Source organism: Eschrichtius robustus, chromosome 20, assembly GCF_028021215.1.
Source record: "Eschrichtius robustus isolate mEscRob2 chromosome 20, mEscRob2.pri, whole genome shotgun sequence".
NCBI lineage: Eukaryota > Metazoa > Chordata > Mammalia > Artiodactyla > Eschrichtiidae > Eschrichtius > Eschrichtius robustus.
This window is the reverse complement of record NC_090843.1, coordinates 61784657-61792924: the sequence shown is the minus strand read 5'-3', so window position 1 is coordinate 61792924 and position 8268 is coordinate 61784657.

Here is an 8268-nt window from a genome sequence, read left to right as displayed (position 1 = left end):
CATGAGGAAACTCACTCCATCTTTCAACAGTTCAGACTAGAAGAAAGATACTGTGGTTTTTTGGCATTTCAATATTTGAAGAGGGCTATAATGGCCCCCAACCTGATATTGCCCACCTGAGTCCTCTGCTGTTCATGTTCATCTTCATGATGCTTCTCAAATGCCTGGCAGTTCCTTGAGGCAGGAACCATGTCTCACTTTTCTTGTAACAATATCACTTAGCCCGGTACTTAGCACATAGAAGACACACAACACATGTCATTGAATAGCTAATGACTTTGTAGGGTTTTCCCCCCCCTCTAATGTGGTAGAACTGCAGCCTGGGGTCTTGGATATTTTACCTAAGAAATGAGATGTTCTGGTGATTTTTCTCCCTGAAAATGTTGAATCCCATCAGAAGGCAACATTTCTCCATATTCCCACTATGAGAGATTCCAGTGAGTTGACTGTGACACTTTACACAAGAGATGTTTATTATGAAGGAACTAACCATCTGCCATTTAATCACACCCTATTGAGAGACACCTCTTATACCACCATCATTCTTCTCATGTGACATAAAGTATGAAAAGTGCTTCACTAACGTTTATATGAGTCCAAGGTGGCACTTGTGATTTTACTTTCATAACAGACATCAAAGCACTGACTGTGGTTGGAATTCCACATATTGTTTGAAGGATGATTTGATCTGTGTCTGCCTGCTGGAATATAAGCTGCTTGAGGTCAGGCCAAGTACATTTTGCTCACAATAACATCCATAGAGCTTATCACAGTGCCTGATACAATTTTTTGAGAGAAAGTAAAGTGAACAAACAAGGAAAGAGCAAAGGGCATAGAAAAAAATAGAAAGTATGAAACAAGATGTCAAGAATAATGCCTAAATAAACCATGTGACCATAAAAGCAAATAGGCCATCCTCTTTAATTACAATTCTTAAATTATCATTTTGTTTTAAAAATTCAATGCATGCTGTTTAATGCTATTATTAGTTGGTATTTCATGAGCATTTTCTTTTTTTAAAAAATAAATTTATTTATTTACTTATTTTTGGCTGCACTGGGTCTTCGTTGCTGTGTGCGGGCTTCTCATTCGGTGGCTTCTCTTGTTGTAGAGCATGGGCTCTAGGTGCGCGGGCTTCAGGAGTTGTGGCATGTGGGCTTCAGTAGTTGTGGCTTGAGGGGTCTAGAGTGCAGGCTCAGTAGTTGCGGCACACGGGCTTAGGTGCTCCATAGCATGTGGGATCTTCCCGGGCCAGGGCTCGAACCTGTGACCCCTGCATTGGCAGGCAGATTCTTAACCACTGAGCCACCAGGTAAGTCCCATGAGCATTTTCTATGTGCCAAACACTACACTAATCATTTTAATTGTATTATCTCACTGAATCCTTAAAACAGCTCTAAGAAGTAGGTATTATTAGTCTGTTTCTTTAAAGGCAACACATCTTAACTGAAATTACTCAGAACAGCTAAGAGTAAAACCGATGAAGATTTACCCAAACTGACAAAGATGAGTGCAAATATTTATATTGAAGTAAAATGAAAGATGCAATACTTTACACAGAAAAATAGGAATCATATTATATCCTATTATATTTCAAAAAGTATACTCCACCATGAAATACAGTTCATACACACAACTGAAAACATCACATCAAAGCATACAAAGAATATCAATTAAAAATACGAGAAAGAAATAGAAACACAATAATATACTTTAATATATCATTCTTGGTCATTAATAGCTGTAGGAAGTCACAAATAATTAATATTATAATGACTTTAAGTATGAAAACTAATAATAGATACATACCAAATTTGAGCCCTAAAAAATGGAATCCACTTTATTTTAAAATGCTCATGACATATTAATACAAACTGATTCACATATTTATTTACAAAATCAAAACCCTTACAAAACCTTAGTATGTCTATCCCTCAGGGCAGAAATCTTATGATAGCATCATCTAAACATGCTATGGTAAAAACAAAAAAACAGAAAAAACCTACCCTATAAATGACTAATGCCAGTTTAAATAAAACAAATCCAATCTCATTAAATTAAGATAAAATATTATGTAAATAGCTTTTGTACTTTTGAGGGGAAAAACTATAACTCTGAACTACAATCATCCTTCAGTATCCATGGGGGATTGGATCCAGGACCCTCTGTGGATACCAAAATCCACGGATGCTCAAGTCTCCTAGTCAGCCCTCTGTATCCATATCTACGGTTCTGCATCCTCGGATTCAACCAACCGTGAATCAGGTAGAACTGTAGTATTTGTTGAAAAAATCCACGTATAAGTGGACCCATGCAGTTCAAACCTGTGTTGTTCAAGGGTCAATTTTACTTTGAAAATGTTGACAGGAAGGGTGCCTATAAAGAACCATGAAATGCTGCCAGAGTGACACTCAGGGGCATTTGCACGGTCTTAAACATGTTCATTGCTATTCAAGAAAAGATGAATACAAAATAATTAAGCATTCAACTAAGATAGGCAAAAAGAATAGCAAAATAAGCTTTAGGAAAGCAGAAAGGAGAAAGTAATGAGGAAAGAAGCAAAAATTCATTAGGAAAGAGGGAAAAAATTAGAATTTATTTTAAAGGTCTGACATTTGGACCTTGTTAGTATTGTAACTGAGCCAGTCATACAGACAAACTACACATCTAATTTTAAAAAGGAGAGAGAAAATGTAAATGTACAAAATTAGTTACAAGGCAATGATGCTGTGGACAGGAGAGAGTTTAAAAGCGTCATAAGAGAATACTATTTACTGCTTTATGCTCGTCCGTTTGAAAATCTCAATGAAATGGACGATTTTCTAGGAAAATAGAGATGACAGAAATGGACTGAGGATGAAGCAGACACCTGAGCAGGAAAGAATAACCAGGGAAGGACTTCCCTGGTGGCGTAGTGGTTAAGAAACCGCCTGCAATGCTGGAGACACGGGTTCAAGTCCTGGTCCCGGAAGATCCCACATGCCGCTGAGCAACTAAGCCCACACGCCACACTACTGAGCCCGCATGCCACAACTACTGAAGCCCGTGCGCCTAGAGCCCATGCTCCGCATCAAGAGAAGTCACCCGATGAGAAGCCTGTGCACCGCAACTAGAGAAAGCCTGCATGCAGTAACAAAGACCCAACGCAGCCAAAAATAATAATAATAATAATAAATAAATCTTAAAAAAAAAAAAAAAGAATAACCAGGGAAGAAATTAGAAGTGTTGTCAAAGGCTTACCTCCAAAAAAGGCTCTTGACTCACATGTTTTTATGAACAATTTTTTCCAACTTTTAAGAACAGATAATTCTCGGACTCTGTAAACTGAAAGGACAGAAGAAGATCCAAAGCTTCCTAATTAGTTTCGTAAAGCTATCTTAACCCTGGTTCTAAAACTTGACAACCACAGCACAAGAGAAGAAAAACACAAACTATGTACCCATTGTACAGTCAGAGAAAATATTAGGAATGTGAATCTGACATCAAAAAATAATGTTCTGCAGCCAAGTTGCATTTTTTCCCTAAAAAATGAAAGGATGTGTTAATTTTAGGAAAGCTACTATTAAAATATATTACATAAACAGGCCAGAGGAGGGGAAAATCTTCTAAGCATCATAAGAAAAAATGTATTAGATAAAATCAAATACCAATATTAGCAAATCAAAAAACATAATTTTTGACATAAGAAAAAAGGATATATTTTAACCCAGTGAAGATTACATGCAATGATGAAACACCACAGGAGTTCTCACTGGAATCAGGTACACATCTGCCATCACCACAATTATCTCTCTTTTTTTTTTAATTGAAGTGTAGTTGATTCACAATGTCATGCCAATTGCTGTACAGCAAAGTGACTCAGTTATACACACATAGACATTCTTTTCCACTATTGTTTATCACAGCATATTGAATATAGTTCCCTGGGCTATACAATAGGACCTTGTTGTTTACCCATTCTATATATAGTAGTTTGCATCTACCAACCCCAAACTCCCAGTTCCTCTCTCTCCCTCCCCACCATCACCACAATTACACAGTATTTTTTGGAAGTTCTATCCAAAGCAATAAAACAAACGACTGAAAAAAGAGACATCATTAGTGGCAACAAGACCAACTTGTCATTTCCAGATGACGAATGATTGTTCTCCTTGGAAGATCAAGAGCATCTACTAAAAATCTACTCAAACTAATAAATTACACAGAACGTTGGCAAAAACAAAATAAAGAAGCACCAACTACCACTACCACAAAGCCTCAGTGACTCTTTTAAACATTTCAAAAAGCCAAGTAGCATTTTTTTTTAAAAAGAGACTTATTCAAATGAATAAAAAATACACAAAATAGCAAGGAATAAATTTAAAAAGAAACACTCAGGGTCTATGTGAAAAAATAAATAAATTTTATTCCTAGAAGGAAAGATATTATTTTATAAATGTAAGTCTTTCCCCACATAATAGGTAAGTTTAAGGTATTTCCAATAAACTTCACCATGATGTGTTATTTTGTAACATGAAAAAGTGATTCTGAAGATTTTTCAAAAACATAAAGGAACAAGGATAGGCAATTTTATTTAAAAGAGGAGCAATGCAGGGACATTGCTAAACTGTTTATAAAATTACAATCATCAGAACAATGTGGTAATATCATAGGATAAAGAGAGCCATGGAACAGAACAGAAAGCCCAAAAAAGTATATGATAGAAGTACACTTCCAAGTAATTGGAGAAATGATGCATTAATTAGTAAATGTTACTAGAAAACTTGGTTATTAGTTTTAAAGATCAGTTATATCCCTAATAGCAAAATAACACTAATAAAAAATTTTCCAAATAGATCAGATATTTGAATAAAACACAAAATCATAACAGAGCTAAAAGAAAATATGAATGTTTAAGACAGAAGCAATTCTTAACTAAAAATATTTAAAGTAAGGAACAATAAATAGTTTGGGTATATAGAAATTAAAGACATCCAAACCTTTATAAAATTACATGGCACTACACAGGGAATAATAGAATATTTACGATAAGCAAAGGGTTAATATCCTCAACATGTACATCCCTTCTCCCTCTCTCTCCATATACATACATATGTATATATTATGTGTGTGTGTGTGTATATATATATATATATATGTATATATATATATATATGTATATATACATGTATATACCTCTATGGAGGGAGGGGGAGAGAGAGAAAATATATATATACACACACACATATATGTATTTATACACACTTACATATGTCAAAGAGTCATCCTAACATAAACATTGCCAGTTCACTAATGAGGAAAAAAGCAACTTTTTAATAAATATTAAAAAGTTCTATTATGAAAAATGTTAATAAATGTGAAAAAATTCAACCTACATAGTTATCAAAAGTACAAATGAAACAACCTATAGGTTATCACAGTACCAAAGATAAAGATATAGTATTTCTCTCTGTCTCCCAATGTGTGAGGTGAGAATTCAAAAGCTTCCAATGGAAAACTGGTAAAACAGCAGCGAAGAGCAATTAGACAGCTGGACTGGAGACAATTTGGATCGCGACAAACCCTCCTCTTTCACTTTCTAGGTGTGAAAACTTGGCATGTTATTAGTTTTTCTGTGGTGTAATTTCCTCTTCTGAAACATGAGGAAAACAACCATCGTCACCTTTAGTACTACAGGGATAAAATGATTTAGCACATCTTAAGTACTTAGAATAGTGCAGGGTATACAGTCAGTGCTGAATAAATATAAATACTTTAAAAAATACCTTTTTATGTGTATAATCATTGATCCCATAATTTCACTCCAATGCCCTGAGAAAATAATCAGAGATGTGTATATTGGTTTGCATGACTGAATGATTATAATAGCTTTACTTATAATGCCAAGGAACTAAAAACAACTTCAATTTTGAACGTTTAGGGATTGGTGTAATACATTTTGACCCATCCAAAAGTTGATAAGAGGCAGACATCGGAATTATATACTCAAAGAATATTTAAGGACATGAAGCAATGCTCGCAATACTTTGAAAAAGCTAGATAAAAAAATTATATGAATTTTAATTTCTAAATATATATACATGTATATGTTCACAAATACTATGAGTGTAGAATTAAATGTTAATTGTGGTTATCTCTGGGTTGTGAGGTTATGAACGAATTTAATCAATATTTTTCTGTAGTTTTTTTTTTTTTTTCTTCAATTTTCCAATGCACATAAATGATTTTTATAATCTGGGGAAAATGTCGCATCAGGAATATTGCCACACTGTCACTTAATCACTAATTCTCTATCATGAACTTCCCCGCACACCTCTGCTCTGACTTGCGGATTCCATTTTGCTGCCATGACTGATTCCTTTCCAACCCGGGAGGCCTCCCTGAGAACAGCCAGGGGCAGCTCCTTCAGGGTGCAGTTACTGCATATTCTTTGCAACCTTTTTTTCAGCCACCAGATCCATCAGCTGCTCTACTAAAAGTGCCACCTAAATGTCATTTAATCATCATACCCAATTCAACATACTTGTTCACGTACCGTTGCCCATACGCCGGGCACTGGGGACTGTGGGTTACAATTTGTAAGACACAGTCCCTGCTTCCAAGAGCGGCAAACACGTAGGAAAGACCTGCCCAAAGTTTCATTCAATGTCACATCACCGTTTTACAAAGATCACCCCCCGTTATCTACCTCCTAACTGATAACCTCAACTTCTGCAGCACCAAGGTTGCCAAATTTAGCAACTAAAAATACCGCAGGGGACAAACATTGCATGGGGCACACTTAAACAGTTATTCAAATTTATTTGAAATTCAAGTTTAACAGGGCGTCCTGTATTTCATCTGGCAACTTGCTGGATTCTCATATCTAATCAGCAGAGTCTAAATTCGAACCTAATCTCTTGCTTTTAGTCTGATTGCCCTAAGAAACTGCTGCATTTGGGGTCTCATTTGCTTTTGCGTTTGTGTGTGTCTGAATATTTCAATGAGCTTGGTGCAGCTCCTGGAGTGGTGTCAGGCGTCACCTCTGGTTAATGGCCCTCTGTGAATTAGTGGAGTAACCCCAGGGGCCCTCAGAGCACTCAGATGTGGATGCAGGTCAGAGGGAGCTCTGCGCTGCCTTGGGCCCGCGGAGATGGGCAGCACACCTTCCTGCTTCTGCTGGAAGAGCTCTTCACCCCGACGGCCGTGTTGCGAACCCCACGGACAGCCGTGCTTTACCTGCAGACGCATTTGGTCTCCGTGCAACTCTGCAGGCACACGGTCTGACAAGACGCTCAAGGCTGTCAGGCCCTAACCCACACCCGCTCCACAGCCCACCTCTGGAACGAACAAAGAAATGCTTCCCGCTGAGCTGGGGTCTGGTTCCTGCAACAGGCCTTTGCCCTCCAGCGTTCCCGGTTGGCCTCCGGCAGTGGGGAGACCCTTATCCCAGGGCTCTAGGACGAACTGCTTCAGGATGGAGGGGCCTGAGGTGGGGTTAGGGCCCCCCATCCCTGCCTTCTAGGAAGCCTCCGCTTGAGTGGCAGACTCAGTTCGGAGGAATGGCATTTCAGGCGTCTGTTGAGCCCACACTGGCTGATGCATCCCATTCCACGCTGCAGGGATACAAAGTGAGGGATCCACACGGCTCCCTGTTCCACTCAGCCCGCGGCCGGAGGAAACGTCATCGCGAACCCTTAGATTTAGCTGGTCCCAGGGAGAGTAGCTACTAGCATGTTGGCAGAAATTGGCCCCTCCCTTTGTAATGCTCAGGAACCATGAGATCCCGTATGTATCAGACGACCTCAATATTCAGAGAGGTCTGGAGGTTATTCAGGAAAAGCCACGCCTCTTAAACTGCTTTGGCTTTGTGCCTAGATCATAGACACACAGGGCACTGGGGTGGCAGGGGCGATTTCATCATCCTTGTACATTTCTCATCATCCATCTCCTGTACTGAAATCTGCCAGAGAGGACCGCGCCCTCCCCGCTCTGCTGTTCTCTATAATCTCTGGTGCAGCAGGCAGACAGACGGATACAGGTGTGTCTGATACAGGTGGGAGTCGGGAGGTCTTGGTTGCGCCTTTACAAGCCCTCCGCCAGGGACAGCCTTGGCATCTGTTTCCTGGTTGCCTGGCTGGCCTGCCAGGCTTCTTGGCTGGTAAAGTAGCATTTTGGGGTCACCCGAGAGGAAGGAGTGTAGAGCTGGTGGTCTGGTGCCAACCTGGAGTGCAGGTTCAGTGCCTGCTCACCTGGAGCGATGCGCGGACGCCTGCCCGCCAGTCTCCC